We start from the raw sequence: 19468 nt of genomic DNA, 5'->3' as shown, positions 1-19468 counted from the left end.
ATCTGATGATCAAATTAGGACCAATGGGTGGAAATTAGAGACAAAAATATCTGTTCATCATGACAACCTGAGGAAGAACTTTCCAGGAATTCATTGTTCAGAGTGGAATGAACGGCCTCATCCACTGTGAGGGCCTGTCCTTGGAGGTGTTGGGGGACAAGGGGTGATAACCACTGTCAGGTAGGCTATGGAAGAGATTATTGCATTGGGTGGGAAATGCACTTAATGAACTGAAAGATCCCATCCAAATCTAAGATTCAACTTTTAAGTTTGTGGAAATTCCTTAGTCCAAATCCTATTAGACAGTCCTAGTGAAGAGAAAACCAGACAAGGGTAACATTGTACATTATCTCAATCACTTGGGATTGAAGCTTTGGGTCCTGCCAGACGCTATCATCAGATGCAGAGAAAATGGGCCAAGTCGCCAGATAGGGGGTTTAAATACACTTCTCTGCCCTGCTAAGAACACAATGTATTGCATGAAAGACAGGAAAGCAGGGGCGCCTGGGTGGCGCAGTCGGTTAAGCGTACGACTTCAGCCAGGTCATGATCTCGCGGTCCGTGAGTGAGTTCGAGCCCCGCGTCGGGCTCTGGGCTGATGGCTCAGAGCCTGGAGCCTGTTTCCGATTCTGTGTCTCCCTCTCTCTCTGCCCCTCCCCGTTCATGCTCTGTCTCTCTCTGTCCCAAAAAAAATGAATAAAAAACGTTTAAAAAAAAAATTAAAAAAAAAAAAGAAAGACAGGAAAGCAATTACTGTAAATAAAATCATTCTGAAAATAAGCATATTAAACACTTGGCTTTGATTTGGCTTAAGCATATTTACCTGACTCAGATTGCATAAATGAGTAGGTAACTGAAAAGTGCTCCAAGATCCGGCTTCACCCAAAGTATGGAACATTAAGCTGGGAGACAGCCAACATGCACTTTATTCCTGCTTTTTATGGTGACCTTGGGGCAAGGGAGGGAGGGGTGGAGGGGAAGAAGAAAAAAACTCGGTGTTGCTGAACTTTGGCTTGTCCAAGTACAAGACTCAACAAAACAATAGTTGTACCTACATTACAGAATATATAAAAGTGAAACAGGAAAGGCCTACAAAAATAGAAAACAATGTATTCTTCTATGGACATAATTGATACAGTGACTCAGAAGATTTTTTAATGCAAAGATTTCTGGTCATAAATTATACTGAAAGCTTCATTATTGGGCCAATATTTCCCAACACCTTCTGAATTAGTATAACTTTTAAAAATACCTGATCTCAAACTAGCCAGTTATTAGCATACAATATAAATTGATTTAACATATATGAAAAACACACAAAGTGAAACTAAAACCTATAGAAAATCAGTACTCAAAGGTACAAGATATTCAGAAAGTCAAAGGCAACTTTGCATCTGACCTTATATAAAGTAATCCTCTAAACCAAACATTTCAGCAACTCAGACCATCTCCTTTTCACTATCAATAATTTTCATTTCCTTTTCTTTAAGAGGAAAAATAAATGCAACCACAACTCCGTCAGGGTTTTTGTGGAGGCAAACTTTCTTTCAAGTTTAACTACTTGCTTTGTCCTTCTGTTTACTATTGTTCCCTCTATTTATATTTTGAATATCGACTTGAGAAGGAAATCACTGTTAAAACCTAACTCTTGCGGATATCCTCATTTTGGGAACTTTTTGCAATTGCCAATTTATTTCTCACACAGGATGAGGAACAACAGGAATTGATTAGGAACTGAGAAGGGTAGAGACTGCCTCTGGATTGAGCCTTTACAATGTAGCTTCCCTGGTTGGTTAAAATCAATTTCTAGATCAGACAGGCTCATCCACATTCAATTCATCCTAATGCTTTATGTACGATTGAGGGGATCATTCTCTGCAGCCCAGACCAATGCAAAAGATCCCACACTCTTGGAGCCTCAGAGGGAGGAGGGCTTGGGAAAGCACATTTGCAGATATTCTCCAGAAGCCTAAAGCAATGAGAGGGGTACCAGAGAAAGCATTAGGAGTCAAACTTCTACTAATGGAAGGTTAATTATTTTACAGGCACTTGAAGTTGCCCAATTATAGGAAACACTTTAGAAATGAGACAGTAGAAATGGGGTGGTTAGGAATGAGAACCAAACACCAGGGAGGGGGCGGGTGGCCCCAGAAAGCCCCAGTGAGAAAGCGGGGGCTCTATAACCTGGGTAGAACATTCAAGAGGCTGGTCTCCAGGGACCATCACTACAGGAGCTCTCCTCTGCATTTAGGACAGGGAAAGTACTAGGAACTCTTCGTCATCAACCCCTGGCATGAACCATAGAAGTTTTTGGCCAGGCAGTGGAAGTCATGGAATGGAGAGAATGTGGAGGCAGGGATGGTGAGCATGGCCATTTTTGTTGGCCAATCGGAAGCCCGGGAGAACCGGTGGCCACCCATAAGAACATTCCCTGAGAGCAAAGCCAGCTTTCAAGGAAACTAGATTTCTCTGGATTGGGGTGGTGCTCCCATCACAGTGGAAAATAAGAACAGAGTCCTCAATGGTACTGAAGACTTTGAGGTCTGTACAGTGGAGAACAGATCTAGTTGAAATCTACCATTAGCAATGGCTTGTTTTAATATGCTTGGAACATGGCTGATTCAGCATGGGTGTATTTTCTAAGGTTTAAAGGAAAAAGACACTTCCTTTCATAGTGCACGGTCCTGGGGAGGGCTTGGTTTGTTGGGAAATGAGGCCCTAGGAAGAAACAGGCTTTTAAGATTCAGGGATTGTCCCTCACCTAGGCCACAACTGTAAATTTTGCTCTTTCCCTCAGGAGAGGTGCTCTAGACCCAGGGAAGGGAGTGACGCAGTGCCTGCTCCACAAAGATCCCAACACCACACAGAAAATCCCATTAACACCTTAACAGATGAGCCAAGGGGTGATGGGAGTGGGATGGGGCCTCCAAAGAAGACTGTCCTGTTTTCCTAGTCTCATGTCACAATTGAAAATTTTTCTTCTTGGTAAGTGTTTTAGGTTAAAAGTAACCACCACCTAGGTTTTTCTGCATTTAGTCTAAAAAAAAAAAAAAATAGCGGAAGTGAGGCCAAAATTTTATAACTCTCCTAGGAAAGATAGTGTTACAGAAAACTATAGGTTCCTTTATGTTTTATAATCCTCTCTTTTTCTATGTAAATAATTATACTGGGAACAAATGTAGAATGTTGGCACAGGTGTTTATCATGTTAAGATGGCCTCAGAAAATTCACTTAGATTAGGTAAGTACTTTTCTTGTTTCTGTTCTAACAAGTGTAGCTTCTTTATCAAAATCAAACGAGAAGACACTGCGTGACAGCATTAATCTTGTTTTTCTAAAAAGATTTCTACAGCTGTTAATTTTATGGAGTTACTTAAACACTCGACAGAATGTCGCTTACTCACAAAACTTTAAGTATGCATATGGACAATTTTAAAAGAAAATGGAAAAAAAAAAGGAAGAGACATCCATATAGAATATATTACAAAATGACATTGACAAGACTATTAATGAGGGATACAATATTAGTTAAAAAGAGCAGGGCACAAAACTCTATATACAGTATAATTTTAATTTTAAATAAAAACTATGTGTTCGATTAAAATCATAGAGGGGCGCCTGGGTGGCGCAGTCGGTTGGGCGTCCGACTTCAGCCAGGTCACGATCTCGCGGTCCGGGAGTTGGAGCCCCGCGTCGGGCTCTGGGCTGATGGCTCAGAGCCTGGAGCCTGTTTCTGATTCTGTGTCTCCCTCTCTCTCTGCCCCTTCCCCGTCCATGCTCTGTCTCTCTCTGTCCCAAAAATAAATGAACGTTGAAAAAAAAAATTTAAAATCATAGAGACAGAAAGTAGAATGGTAGCTGCCAGGAGCTGGAGGGAGGAAGTTAGTGATTAATGGGCACAGAGTTCCAGTGTGTTGAGGGGAGAAGTGTTTTGGACGTGGATGGTGGTAGTATCTGCACAACAGTGTGAATGTACTTAATGCCACTGAACTGCACACTTAAAACTGAGTAAAATGAGGGGCGCCTGGGTGGCTCAGTCGGTTAAGCTTCCGGCTTTGGCTCAGGTCATGATCTCATGATCTGTGAGTTCGAGCCCCGCGTTGGGCTCTGCGCTGACAGCTCAGAGCCTGGAGCTGCTTTGGATTCTGTGTCTCCCCCTGTCTCTACCCCTCCCCCACTCACACTCTGTCTGTCTCTCAAAAGTAATAAACATTAAAGAAAAAATTTAGCAACTGAGCAATATGATAAATTTTATGTTATGTGTATTTTACCATAGTTTTTAAACATTACATATTCAATTTTCAAAACTAGAAGAAAATACAACAAAATACCAGGAGTTGTTACTTCGCGGTGGTGAGATTACAGACAGTTCACTTTCTTTATGCTGTTTTGTATTTTCCAAATTTTCTACAATAAACATTTTTTAAATTAAAAAATAGTTTTAGGGGCACCTGGGTGGCTCAGTCTATTAAGCATCCAACTGTTGACCTCAATTCAGGTCATGAGCGCTTGGTTTGTGAGATTGAGCCCTGAGTCGAGCTCTGAGCTGACAATGCAGAGCCTACTGGAGATTCTCTCTCTTCTGCTCTCTGCCCCTCCCCCACACGCATGCTCAAACTCTCTTCAAATAAACAACCTTAAGAAAAAATTTTTAAACACCTGTCTTCAAATTCCAGTTTTCTCAGATTTCTCAAATCATCCATTTACTTTTCAACTTCCTCAAGATTTCTCAAGTGCAACTACTAGGTTTTCTTCTTCTTGGGACACAATCTGTCTGATTTCCCATTAAGATTTTGCAGAATTAGGAAATCACATATTCCAAATATTCCAACAGAGCTCAGTTTTGGTCTCATACTCAGAACACCAATATTTAACTCAGAAAGCGCGGCCACTGCACTTACGAGGTTTTTCAGCTGCCCCATAGCCACGGCTCACCTAATTTTCTCTGCATTTTCTCCCTCTGTGGTCTAAGAAGCTGTGGTCCATGAGGTTTCACACCTTTCCCCCTGACTGCAGCCAGTTCATTGTTTCATTGTTCAGTGCTCTCTACACCTCTTCCCAATTCGCGGAACACTCAAGATGTAGCAATGGACACTAATTTGAATTCTTCAATCTGTTAAGAAATTCACTCTGGGGAAACAGAAGAGACTCCAGATCAGAATATTCCCACTAGGCATCAGCTGCTCTCATCTGTATAAAACCCTTTATAAACAAGGAGCTATAGGAAATAAAGGACCGCCTCTCACCTTTTAAATGTTTCATAGCAACTGCAGACAAAGGGATTCAGAACCGACCAGCAATCTCTCTCAAACACCTGCAACAGCAGCCTCTTTTCCAGCCCAGCTCTAGACTTCAGGAAACAAAGTAGGTCTGTACACCATCATCTGATTCAGTCGAGGACTTGATTTCAGAAAACAAAGTAGGTCCTGGTAATGTGCACAGCCCTCAAGATCCCTAACAAGCAACAGGTGAGTCCCCACTTAGCAGGATTTTCCAAAGCACTCCACAGTCATCACATCCTAGGCTTCCCAGTCTGTGACTTTAAGTTCTAGAAATTAGTTCTTTAAGAGCACAGCGACTTCGAAAAGCTTAATTTTCAACTAGGAGTCAACAATATAGGCAGAAGATGGATTGTGCACAATTATTTAAATAGCTATAAACTGCCCCGCTAGCTCAGTCGGTAGAACATGAGACTCTTAAATGACTATATAGTATTCTACATCTTCTACTGCTGTTGGACATTTAGGTTTTCCCATTTTTTTTCCTTTTACCAATTAATTATCCCGTTATCAATAAGTAGTAATTATGTATTTTCATTGGGAGCTTCCCTTTTTTTTTTTTTAAGTTTTTTTTTAAATTTGTTTTTAACAGAGAGAGAAACAGACCATGAGCAGGGGAGGGACAGAGAGAGAGGGAGACACAGAATCCAAAGCAGGCTCCAGGCTCCAAGCTGTCAGCACAGAGCCTGACGCGGGGCTCGAACTTGTGAATTGTGAGATCATGACCTAAGCCAAAGTCAGGACGCTTAACCGACTGAGCCACTAGGCGCCCCAGGGAACTTCCCTTCTGTAATGCATCTATTATCTAAGCTCATGTTGTATATATGTGAATAGCTCAATTTAACATCCCTTTATATTAAAGGCTGTGCTATGTGTTTTGGGGGCAAGATTTACCTTGACTGTTAAAATTGGCTTTCTCTCTGGCATGGGTCGTCGTTTGCAGACCCCGTTGACCTCACTGCCTAGGATGGAAACTAGAACTGCCTTTAAATCATAATTGGTAATTTTTTTTCACCTCTAGGCATGCTATTCTGTTCATAGCAACAACAGTAATAGTGATTCCGTTAATAACAATAACAGATCATAGCAACTATCACTTGATGTTGATTCTAATGACAGGCCCTATTCTAAGCACAATTATTAAGTCAGTTAATTCTTCTGTCAACCTTGTGAGGTAGGTATATTAGTATTGTTGGATAACTTGTAAGGACAGCGACATAGTTTACACATCTAATAATTGGCCAGCCCATGATATGAACCCGGCCAGTTTGGCTCAAAGTCATGCTGCTATGTCTAATCTGAACAGGCTATACAAAGTCGGGGAAATCTCTGTGGGTATTTGAGGGAACTACTGAAGATTTTTGCAAATGAGCAAAACTGGCAAATTCTTATTCTTACGATAAGCCTCAGCTCAATATCCTCACCTGTCTTTTTTATTTAATTGTTGATTTTCTGGGGCTTCTTCAACACTTTATTTATGTTTGTTTTGCAACCACTGTGTTTATTGTAATGTGTTTATTTACCCTACTAAATGTAACATCCTGAGGGAAAGGATCGCAGATTGCTATTTTAGAAACTTTGATATTCAATCAAACACACTTATTCTTTTATTTATCCACTTATTGGAGGGAATTTAGCTGCTTTTCCATAATCTCCATTATTCTCTACATCAAATCACCCCAAATCAATCCATGATCTAAGTGGAAACAATGTGCTTGCTAAAGCAAATCAGCCTGAAGGCACATCCTTCCACCCTGCCCTAGACTGAAACTCATCAACTGCTTTTATGTAGAAATGAGGTAGCTACTTCTGTGTTCTGTAAGTTCATGTCAACTACACAGCACAATGCCTGGCTCATCCATTCACCTGGATGAACCATCATGTAGCCCATTGAGCAAGTACTTTCCACCAGGCACTGTTTTAGGCTCTGGGATTATAGCAGTGATCAAAGCTAAAATCAAAGGTAGTGAAGTTCCTGCCCTCATGAAGCTTTTGTTCTAGTATATCACATCATACAATGCCAGCTAGTATAAATTCTAGGATGAAAATGAGGTTGGTGTGACAGATGGAGAGAGGTGGAGAGGGCTCCAGTTTTGAACCCCTGCTAATGTACATAACTGGTACTTCAGAAATTTTGGAATGAATGCATGTTACAGCTCAAGATAGAGATGTAGTCTCCTGTTCCAAGCTAGAACCAACTATTAGGTTATAATTCTATTCTGAAGGCTGAACATTTGCTTACATAACCTATAGTTTAAAAAATAAAGTTGGCCTCTAGACCAAGAGGAAGCTAGGCCCTGCTGGGAAATATGTCAGTTGGATTCAAGAACTTTTGCTCACTTACTAAATTCAAACAGAATGATAAATTTTAGGATCAAGTTTATATGCATTTTTAAATTAATGAATTGTTGGGGCACCTGGGTGGCTCAGTCGGCTGAGCGTCCAACTTCAGCTCAGGTCATGATCGCACAGTCTGTGAGTTCGAGCCCCGCATAGGGCTCTGTGCTGACAGCTAGGAGCCTGGAGCCTGCTTCTGATTCTGTCTCCCTCTCTCTCTGCCCCTCCCCTGCTCATGCTCTGTCTCTCTCTGTCTCAAAAAAATAAAAATAAAATAAAAATAAAAATAAAAAAATAAATGAATTGTTAAGATTTCCCTTTGTGGATTACTGAAGACAGATTTATCTTGTCTGGCATGACAACGAGAAAAAAAATTTAGGAGTGAAAAAATTGAGCATGCTGGGAATGGTCATAACTGGGATGTTAGCAAAATGCAGCACAGTCAGGGCTTATTCTTATTTAAAGTCATTCTGTGTCCTAGCCTGTCATCAGATGAGTGGCTTTGAAGTCTGCTGCCCCACTGATTTGTTTGGCTTCCGAGGATGGCCACTAATTAGGATATTATGTATCTAAAGAATGTAGCTCTTTCCAGGCCTTTGTGAGTTCTTAGAACAGTGGACCTTGAAAGGAAAGATTGAGATGGGCTTCCTGGCTTGAAGTTTGGAGAAAACCCAGCTCCAAAGTGACCACTTTCCCCTGCTGTGCTCTCCCTTTAGCCCCTCCCCCTCTCCATGCCCTGCCTCCCAACAGAACTGCACTCATCTGCTAGTCTAATCTGCTTCTGTTGTCTTAGAGTTGCTTTCTCATGGCTCTTTCTTAGGCTTTTGTGGGACTCATTAAGCCGGGGTTTGTTTTGTTCATTACTTTGATCATCAGCACTTCACACAGTCAGTGCCTGACATATAGTAGGTGCTCAATAATTGCTAATTGAATTAAATGTGATAAAAGTATCCACTTGAACATCCTCTCTCAGGAGAAAGATAAATGTCTCCTGAGCCTGTATACATACATTATTTTCTTGAAGCAAGTGTTGCAAGCTTAAAGGAAGTGCTACAGCTTGTTGACATTTTAATTCATCCAGTGCCAGGGTGCCAAGGAACGCCAGGCGGCTTGTTCCTGCTCAACAGGCCAGCTCTGTGGGTGTGACAGGAGAGGCGGCTCTCCCAGCCTTGTGTTCCAAGTGCCAGAAGGAGAAGCCCATGGCAGGGATTTCCCTTTGCAAGGCATCTGGGCCTCTTCACAGTTCTGTGCTCTGCCTTTGCCAAGCAGGGGCCTTTTCTTGATTTTCGCATATCTGCAAAAGAAGATTCAGCAGGTTTTTCCTTTTCAAAGTGCTCTTTGGAAATGACAAAATCTATCCTACCCAAAGTGAAGAATGTCTCTGCTACTCATCATTACCTCTTTCCTGATTTCTTACCTCAGCTACTCAAATCCCCCCTCAAACCAGTATAAGTTTAGGCAGACTTCGAATTGCTTTCCACTGCCTTGCAAAACTTTGGAAAAGCTTTGCTACTGACTTCCCTTTGGGAACAATTTGGATCTGTTTATTTAAATTTCGAGGACCTGCTTCTCTCTTTTCCGATGAACAGAGAAACCAAAACTTGCCTCTTTGTTGAAGCCCTATGGCTGGTTTTTAGGTCGGCAGAGGGTAAGACTGATCAGTTGGTAGCTTCAAAAAATATGGCACATTAAAGGGATCAGGGATGTGTATGGAGAAAAATATCATTTTCTTCTGGTGACTACTAACATTTTAGTCAGTATCCCATTGTAGGCTGAATGGCTGAAGAAAAATTCAAGATCTTAGAAATCTCTCCCAGATGTTATGGTGATCAGAATTTAGAAAAAAGGAACTTTGAAAGTTGGTATCACTATTGTTTCTAATGGCAAAAAAAAAAAAAGAAAGTTGGGAACTGACTTTTTAATAGGATTTCCTTATAGTAAGGCTTTATAAAGCACGATATGGGTATGGTATGTTTCAGTAAAGGAAATAATGTAATATTAAAAAATACGTGGCCTGGGGGCGCCTGGGTGGCGCAGTCGGTTAAGCGTCCGACTTCAGCCAGGTCACGATCTCGCGGTCCGTGAGTTCGAGCCCCGCATCGGGCTCTGGGCTGATGGCTCAGAGCCTGGAGCCTGTTTCCGATTCTGTGTCTCCCTCTCTCTCTGCCCCTCCCCCGTTCATGCTCTGTCTCTCTCTGTCCCAAAAATAAATAAACGTTGAAAAAAAAAAAATAAATAAAAAAAAAAAAATACGTGGCCTGGGCATGGAGTGATCTCTTTAAGAGATGTCATCCATGGGACGCCTGGGTGGCTCAGTCAGTTGAGCGCCCAGCTTCGGCTCAGGTCATGATCCCACAGTTCGTGCGTTGGAGCCCAGCCTCGGGCTCTGTGCTGACAGCTCGGAGCCTGGAGCCTAGAGCCTGCTTCTGAGTCTGTGTCTGCCTCTCTCTCTGCCCCTCCCCTGATCGCACTCTGTCTCTGTCTCTCAAAAATAAATAAATGTTAAAGAAAATGTAAACAAAAAATTAAAGAGATGTCATCCATAACGTCGACTCTAGGGAAAATCTCTGGTCCTTTAGCGATTGATTATACTGTTGCATATTGTTTCCATGTCACAGATAACAAATATTCTCCAGTTAGCATTGGTAAGAAGACCATCACTGAACTGGATGGGTACAGAAATTCCCACACTGGAGAAGCAAGCAAGTGGGAAGGAGATGGACTTTAGCTTCCTTCAGAACCAAAATTACAGCCCAGCCCATGCTGTTGCAGACTTGCAGCAGGACCTTGTTGGTTTCATATAACCCGTCTGAGTCTTAGTTTCTTCATTTGAGAGCTGAGGTCAGTAATACCTTGCAGAGGGATGCCTGGCTGACTCAGTCGATTGAGCCTCCGACTCTTGGATTCGGCTCAGGTCATGATCCCGGGGTGGTGAGTTCAAGGCCCCTTTCCGGCTCTGGCTGTCGGCATGGAGCCTGCTTGGGATTTCTTTCCCTCTGCCCCTCCTCTGCTCGTGTGTGCACTCTCTCTCTCTCTTTCAGATAAGTAAATAAACATTAAAAAAAGAAAATATCTTGCAGAATTTTGGGGTAGGCCCTAGAGTTCACAAAGCTTGAATACTCATGCTTGGCATGCAATAAATGTGCAAAACATGTGGCTATCATGATTTGGGAAACTTCTCATAAAAATGCTATAAACATGCATCGGGAGCAAATTTTTGGCAGTATTTTATACCTGTATTTGTGTCAAGATAATTCTCTAGCTCAAAAAATTAAGTACAGAGATTTTACAGTCTTGTGAAAAGAAATTGCAAAGCAAATGGCTTCACATCTTTTATAGAAAAAGAAATTATATGCCGGAAATACCCAAACAGAGGACATGAGATTATCAAGGGAGAGTGCAACGGAAAGATAATGAACTTAGCAGTGGAGTTGAGGGTATTTGTAAGACAGTGATTAATGTGATGTGTCATAGAGTCTTAGTTTGACAGGGAGGGAAGTAAAAATAGGTTGATAGAAAAGGAGACAGCAGAGGAGTCAGGATCCTGAAAGTCTTGCTGAAATAAAATACAGATATGGTGATGGTAATTGAAATGAAAAGTGATGGTTTGTGATCAGAGTAGGCTGTTGAATTTAAGACTTCATAAGTAGAACAATTCTGGGTGATGACAAGGTTTAGGAGGTGGCCAGGGGAAGGATAGCTTAAGTGGCATTGAGGGGACATTCTTTTGAGACCACAGAACCAAGATCTTGAAGCTATCCAGCATAATGGCAGGATTTGGTGTGGAAAGGAAGATTGGGCAAAGTGCCAAAGGCTCCTTGAATGAGGAGGAGGAATGTCTGGAGGTCAGCACTTTGACGTTGACAGGATGTAGTGTAAAGGCTAGTTTAGCATTAGCCTGACTGGGTAAAGGAATTGTGTTATCTGAAACTGACACTGGGGTTCTCTCAACTCCTGGGTATAGTTTGTGGGGGTAAGGGGGGATGAATGGCATCTCCTCAGCAAGATTGCCAAGGAAAAGTGGTGTCCTTGTAGGGATGAGCTGGGGTTTGTTTAGCCTAAGGAGGTGGAGGGAAGGACACAGTGATGACATGATTATGGATGAGAGAAATTTTAACATGCAATGAAGTTGTATAGGGCTCAGGTAAAGGTTACAGAGAGAAAGGAGCACTACGAAGTTGATCAATGGCAAGGAAGCTCAGAGCTCTTTGGGCGGTAGAGTAGGCAAAGAGATGACCAGGGCTGTCAGGGAGTGGGAAGGGCTCACCTTTTGGCCATTGCTCAAAGATAATAGGAATCTGGTGCTTGGAAGAACTGGTGAGCTGTAAGTGTTCCAAAGACACGAGTTCAGAAGTCCTTCAGCTGACGGGAGAGCCATTAAGACTCAGGTATTTCTGGAAAAAAGCAGCCTTCTTTGGATTGGAGAGGGTAGATTTTCCCGATGAGGGAAGGGTATGGTCTGAGGCACAAGAGGGAGTTTCACACTACCAGGGACCAATGACTAAATAGTTCAGTGGGGCTGGGACACAGTGTTTGTGGAAGAGTGACTGGTGGGGCCCGCAGGGCCTTACAGCGCCTGCTCAAGTGTTTGTAAGCAGAGATGTGCTGTGATTAGTTACGTGATGCCAGTGGGGACAGTGGCTGAATGCAGACTGTGGTTGGGGGGAGCTCCAGAATGCTGAGGTTCTGACCCTTGCTGCACTGACTCCATCCCACCCTAAATAGGAACAGATTTTTCTGTACATTTTGCTTTTTCAGGACCTACGTGACCTACGTGCTTTTGTCAGGACCTACGTGACCTACATGAACATGAACAGATGTAGTTTGTTATCCTCCCTTCTTGTAAATGGTGATTATTAACTGTACTAAATCTCTTGTAATTTAATCTAAGACCCCAAACTCACTAGAAACCAAATATATGCACATCATTGAAGCTGCAGTGACCTCACCACCTGAAAATCCTTAAATGAGACATTGTTATTCTTGATTTATGAATTTATTCATGCCTGGACTTCTTTAATTAAAAATCCAGGGGTAAGTAATTCAGAAACAAAAGGCAGACTAAATAAATAAAAGGCAACTGAAGTAAAAATCTAACTAGAGACCCAAGGCAGGATTTGAGGCTCCGAAGTGCTACAGGGATCAATAAACTCACACAGTGACTGTTAGATGTGCTATTCTCAGAGTCATCTGCCATTTAGATGTTTAAACATTCTGAATTCAGTCTGGGTTTCTCCACGATTGCTCAACAATTAAATATTAACTCATCACTATTTTATTCCTTTTGCTGTTTTGTAATAATAACAGCAGGAGTCTGTACAGGTTTGGAAGTTCAGTCATATGACCCATAAAGGACAGCTCATTTTGCTGACCTTATTATCAATTTGTCCTAAGATGTTCTCATGGAATACCAGGGCAATAACAGAGACTGTTTTTCTTATTTTACGTGCATGAGATACAACTTTTTTTTTTTTTAATGTTTATTTATTCTTGAGAGAGAGAAAGAGAGAGAGAGTGCGAGCAGTGGAGGGACAGAGAGGGAGGGAGACACAGAATGCAAAACAGGCTCCAGGCTCCGAGCTGTCAGCACAGAGCTTGATGCAGGGCTTGAACCCATGAACTGCGAGATCATGACCTGAGCCAAAGTCAGACGCTCAACCAACTGGTGCCACCCAGGTGCCCTGAGATACAACTTTTTTAGCCTGCATGCGGTATATAGGGTAGAGGCTATGTACATGAGTATATTTGTGCAGTGTGTGTGATCTTATGTCTGAGTGTGAACTGGTCTGTCTTGGGTAATATATCCAAAGTTCATTCATTGGTCAGAATTTGAGATTTAGAGTTCTTTTTAACTCTAGCTTTTGCCTGCTATGTGGCTCGAGGTGAACACAATAATAGAAGTTGTATCTGGAAGGGCTTAAGGTCATCTGACCCACTCCTGTGTGTCCAGATAAGGAATGTGAGATGCAAGGTGATGACCTACCTGAGGCTGTGAGACAGGGGCCTGCCAACAACCCAATTTCCTAGTTACTTGGTGGTATTTGCTAACTGGAATGATTGAGGTCCCAGTGTAATTTTGGTAAAGAATTCTGAAATGAAGGTGTGTCCTTTAAAATGAATGTTTTAATGAAGAGAACAGAGAGCAAGAGATTCATCGTTGATATTGGGTGTGGCTTCTCCTGACACATGGTTCTAGTGTTTGGGGACAGCTGGGTAGGAAGTAGAAGGACAGCTGCCCCTCGAGTCCATCCATCCGTGGGGCTTACATTCTACAATAGCACACGGGGGCAGAATTCCAGCAAAGTTAAGGCTCCTTCTGAAAATCCTTCAGGAAGAGACCAGCATACAGCCTCAGGAAGACAAACACAGCGTTTTCTCCAGTTTAGGAACAGGTGGCTGTTTCTTCATTTAAGCACCAGGTGAAGCCACTGGCTTGCATTTGGGGCCACGGTGTACCCCAGACACATATCTTTTTTTAAAAAAAAATGTTTAATGTTTATTTATTTTGAGACAAAGAGTTCAAGTGGGGCAGGTGAGGGGGACAGACAATCCAAAGTGGGCTCTACACTGACAGCAGAGGGTCCAATGAGGGGCTCGAAATCACAGACTGTGAGATCATGACTTGAGCCAAAGTTGGACTCTCAACCGACTGAGCCCCCCAGGACACAGTAGTGTAAACTCTAAGACACAGAAGGCAGGCAGAAGCAGCCACGCTACATAAAAACTAAAAACTATTTAAAGCCTTTTTTATTGAACTGTATAATTGAATTTAAGTATTTTAAGGCATATTTGCCCATTTGATGCCACCAGAGACTATGATTTTGTTGAAACCAATTAATTCCAATATGAAAGTCAAATAAATGAGATGACCCATCCTCTCGATATTCTTCTCTCTCTCTTCTCCTATGCTTCCCTTTCCTTTCTTTCTCCAAATTTAGCTTTTTTTTTTTTTTTTCTGGGAGAATTCTTTTAACCACCCCTTCCCCCCACTAGCTGTATCTTGCTTAGAAAATGATACCCACTTTCTATGTCCCTCTATTTACTCCTTTATCTCTCCCTTCGCCCAAGCTTGTCAACTACAGCTTGTTTATCTTCTAGGGTAAGGGTTTTTTATTTTTATTTTTTAAATTTTTGAGTGTTTATTTTGTTTGTTTTTAGGCAAAAAATATTTGATGGCTTCCCCTCGCCTTATTTTTTTTTTTTTTCAGTTAATGCTAATTTCCTAGCTGGTCATTTATTGGTTGTATGACTGGATACAATTTTCTTAACCTTTTTAAGCCTGTTTCCTCTTCTGTGAAATAGGAGTAATAATAGCACCTTTCTGGTAGAGTTGTTTTTAAGAAGCCCATGAGATAATTAAAGTGCTTAGCTTGGGAAATAGCAAGTGTTTAACTAATGGTAACTATTAAGATTTTCAGTTTCTTGGGGGGTGGTGCCTGGGTGGCTCAGTCGGTTAAGCAACTGACTTGGCCTCAAGTCAGTTGCTTGGGCTCAGGTCATGATCTTATGGTTTGTGAGTTTGAGCCCTCTGTCGGGCTCTATGCTGACAGCTCAGAGTCTGGATCCTGCTTTGGATTCTGTGTCTCCCTCTCTCTGCCCCTCACCTGCTCTCTCTCTCTCTCTCTCTCTCTTGAAAATAAATAAACATTAAAAAAATTAAGATTTTCAGGTTTTTTAAAAATTAATTTATTTATTTTGAGAGACTGTGTGTGACTGAGGGATGGGCAGAGAGAGAGAGAGAGAGAGAGAAAGAGTCCCAAGCAGGCTCTGGCCTATCAGCACAGAGCCCAATGTGGGGCTTGAACCCATGAACCGTGAGATCACAACCTGAGTTGAAGTCAAGAGTCAGATGCTTAACTGACTGAGCCACCCAGGTGCCCCAAGATTTTGAGTTTTAAATTTAACACTTGTGGGTGCCTGGGTGGCTCAGTCAGCTGAATGTCCAGCTGTTGACTTTGGCTCAGGTCATGATCTCACAGTTTGTGAGTTTGAGCTCCACATCAGGCTTTATGCTAACAGCACAGAACCTGCTTGGGATTCTCTCTCTCCCTCTCTCTCTGCCCCTCCCTCCTGCTCTCTCTCTCACAATAAATAAACATTAAAAAATAATAAATTTAACACTTGTATTTTAAGTTACATCAAATAGCTGCTGCCTGAAGATAAAAATAATGGTTGGGCTATGAAACTATTCTGAATAGGGAGATCTCCCCATAGATTTTTTTTTTTTTTTTTTTTTTTTTAGTCTTTAATGAACTTTATTTTTTGAAGTGTTTTAGGTTCATAGAAACATTGAGTAGAAAGTACGGAGTTCCCATGTGTGCCCTCTCCCCACCACTCACAGCCTTCCCCATAGTAATCATGGGGCATCAGAGTGATACCTTTGTTATAATCAATGAGCCTACATTGGCTTTTTATTTTTTTAACTATACTATTTGCAAATATAAATTTTTCTGTAAAGTGGTCGTCCTGTCATCCCTGTGTTCCGGGAGCCCTCCTGAAGACACCCTTTATCTGGCATGTTAGGATAAGGTATCAGGTCAGTGAGGCCCAGCTGTGCATTAACTTTCATTAACTATTCAAGATGCGGGAGTTCCTTGGAATTGGAAGGACTGGTAAGAATAGTACACCCAGTGTGTCCTGTGTGACTGCCTCTTTTCTTGTCTCTTCTACTTCGTGAAGTTCTTTAAGGGCCTCAAAATGCAAAGGGCTCGCACCCAACCATGGGGTGAGAGACAAAGCCAGCTTCAGAGAAGCCAGGGTTTACGCTGAAGGGACGTGGGCAGAATCTGCCAACAAATAATAACACGAAGCCATTCAGACCGAGTTCTGAGTGGGAGTGGTGAATAAGTAACGAGCATCCCCACCAGCCCTCTTCGTTCTGCCTGAGAGCACAGAATAAACGGTGCCCGGGTGGGCCGCTCCCCAACCTCCAGTGACTGTTTCCTCAGCTGGCTGCCCCAGCGCCTCTTCCCTTGCCAGCCTGCAGGCACAAGTTTGGGGAGCCAGGCAGGAAGATTTGGCTAAGCATTAATTTTCTTTTCTTTTTTTTTTTTTTTCAACGTTTATTTATTTTTTTGGGACAGAGAGAGACAGAGCATGAACGGGGGAGGGGCAGAGAGAGAGGGAGACACAGAATCGGAAACAGGCTCCAGGCTCCGAGCCATCAGCCCAGAGCCTGACGCGGGGCTCGAACTCACGGACCGCGAGATCGTGACCTGGCTGAAGTCGGACGCTTAACCGACTGCGCCACCCAGGCGCCCCTAAGCATTAATTTTCAAGTCAAGCTCTGCCCAGATTAAAGAGGGGACGAGGAGACAATAGTACGTGGCTCTGTGTCTGGATGGTTAGCACAGTTTTTTAAAGTTTATTTATTTTGAGAGAGAGAGAGAGAGAGAGAGAGAGAGAGAGAGAGAGAGAATGAGCAGGGGAAGGGCAGAGAGAGAAGGAGACAGAGGATCCGAAGTGGGCTCCAAACTGACAATGGACAGCCTGATGCAGAGCTTGAACTCATGATCCCTGAGACCATGACCTGAGCTGAAGTCGGACGTTTAACCAACTGAGCCACCCAGGTGTCCCTGGATGGTGAGCATATTTGATGCTGATTTCTTTTTTTACAAGGTCACCACACTTTAGTTGCAGAAATTATAATTCCTTCTCCCCAAACTACCGGGTGTCTTAAAACTTAATAGAAGTGGAATTTGAACCCAGGATGTGAAAGTGACTCAAGAACAAGTTCCCAGAGAGCCTTTTTTTTTTAAGTTCACTTATTTATTTAGAAAGTGAGAGAGAGAGAGAGAGAGAGAGAGAGTGTGTGTGTGTGTGTGTGTACGCACTAGTGCATGAGCAGAGAAAGGAGCAGAGAAAGAGGGAGAGAGAATCCCAAGCAGGTTCTGCTCTGTCAGTGAAGAGACGGATGAGGGGCTTGATCCCATGACTCGAGATCACGACCTGAGCCAACATCAAGAGTTGGTGGATCAACTGACTGAGCCACCCAGGCGTCCCCCAGAGAGCCTTCTGATAATCTTTGTCCATTAATTTACTAGAAGAGTAGAAAAACATCATAAAAGCAAAGGGTAAAGAGGAAATTTTTGTTTTTTCCAAAGTTTTCCATCTTAATGTCTATTGTCAAATGTTACATTTGTCGAGAAATGCATTATGACCTCATTTAAAAAATAATCTGAGAGGCGCCTGGTGGCTCAGTCAGTTGAGCATCCGATATCAGCTTGGGTCATGATCTTGTGGTTCGAGGGTTCAAGTCCCACATCGGGCTCTGTGCTGACAGCTCAGAGCCTGGAGCCTGCTTCGGATTCTGTGTCTTCCTTTCTCTGCCCCTCCCCTGCTCATGCTCTGTGTGTCTCTCTCTCAAAAATGAATAAACATTAAAAAAAATTTTTTTTAAATAATCTGCTTAGTGAGCAATTCTCTTGGAGTAAATTGAATGACTTTTAGAGATGTCTAAAAAGACAGACTGGCAAGGACAGTGTTCTTGAAGGTCTGGTGTTGCTTTGTACTCAACCAGCAGAATAAAGCCCTGGCAGAAGATACCTCACCTTCTCTCTTTCACTTAGGCAAATTGGCTATCTGGTTCCCAGGATTTGGGAACCCCCGCCCCCATTTGGGGCTTAAATTATGGTGCCTGATCTACGAGCTCATCTAACCATGGATGTGAAGGGTTTGACTGAAAAGTTGATTTAAATGTAGGTTACCGAACTTTCCTGGTGCTACAAAAGCTCATAATTTGTTTAGTCCTTACATTCAGGGAAACTCTTTTAACAAGCCTCATTTCACGTTTACACACAATAGATGATCTTGGCTGGAAAAGACAGGAAGCCCCCTGTTCAGGCACCCTGCCTGTGTGGGGGGAGGGGTGGTTTGTCCAGCATAGGCCCTCTCTTTGGAAAACCCTCCTATTCTCTAACTACCAGGATCTGCTTTGTTCCCCATCAGCTTTCTCAGCTTTCTCTTACGATACTTTATCTATGTTTAACTATGGCAGTAAATGGCTGTTAAATGTTAAACATGAATATATAAAGCTGTACCCTCACTCCAGTCTGTCCTACTCCTTTCCTGGTTATTTTTTTTCTTCCTTAGCATCTACTACCATCTAACACACTATTTATTTTGTTTACACACTGTGTTGTCTCTCTTGCAGAAGTTCAGCTTTATGAGGGAGGCCAGGGCTTTCTGTTTTGTTTATTGTGTTATCTCCAGCGCTCGAAACAGTGCCTGGCACATAGTAAATGCTCAATAAATATTTGTGATGAACAAATAATGGCAGGCCATATCGCTCAAGCTCTGTTCACACCACTTAGATCAGTGTCACTCAGAGTTGCTAAATATGAGACGAGAGGGGATATGGTTGTCATCACGGTCAGCTTCCTGGGTGTGCTCTGTGCAGTCGCATAGACCTGTGCTCAGAAGGGTCCTGTGCTGGATTTAATGCTCTGCTGTCACTGTGCCAAAATTCCTAATAACTGTTTTCTTTGAACTTCTGCTTCATAAGTGAAGTCCAGCGGGACAATGGAGGATGCACGTGAGAGACAGACTTACACAATATGAGGGTTCAATGCCATTCCTCACCATCCCATTTACATATAATGTTCATGATGCCCTCGGAGCACAGCGTTCTGGTGGACCCACGATGTACAGGAGTTCAGTGAGACTCAAGCAGGTGCCAGATTGGTAGGTGATCTCTGCCTGGGTGAGCGGGAGCTCTAACAGCCTGGGGGACCGTACATTTTTGTTTGAATCAGGACTTGCTTTGAACACATAAAGAAGGCGAGAAACACGAGTGAACAAAGGACTCTTATCGTATCCTTTGGCATTTCTGTTGGTACTCCGTTTTGTATTAAG

The 19468-nt window shown here is 42.6% G+C and overlaps 1 long non-coding RNA gene across 1 annotated transcript in view; it reads right to left on the bottom strand.

Annotated features, from left to right (window-relative positions):
- LOC147571982 (uncharacterized) overlaps positions 1-5500 on the bottom strand; it is a 34747-nt gene extending 29247 nt beyond the window's left edge. Inside the window, exon 1 of the long non-coding RNA XR_015246964.1 lies at positions 5246-5500. This is a non-coding gene — a long non-coding RNA (uncharacterized LOC147571982). The remainder of the gene's footprint in view (positions 1-5245) is intronic.
- Between the last annotated feature and the right edge of the window lie 13968 nt (positions 5501-19468).

Source organism: Puma concolor, chromosome F2 (genome assembly GCF_028749965.1).
Source record: "Puma concolor isolate L17-30 chromosome F2, mPumCon1.1.hap2, whole genome shotgun sequence".
Classification (NCBI taxonomy): domain Eukaryota; kingdom Metazoa; phylum Chordata; class Mammalia; order Carnivora; family Felidae; genus Puma; species Puma concolor.
Note: the sequence above shows the minus strand (reverse complement) of the source record. Positions and strands in the feature narration are given on the sequence as shown.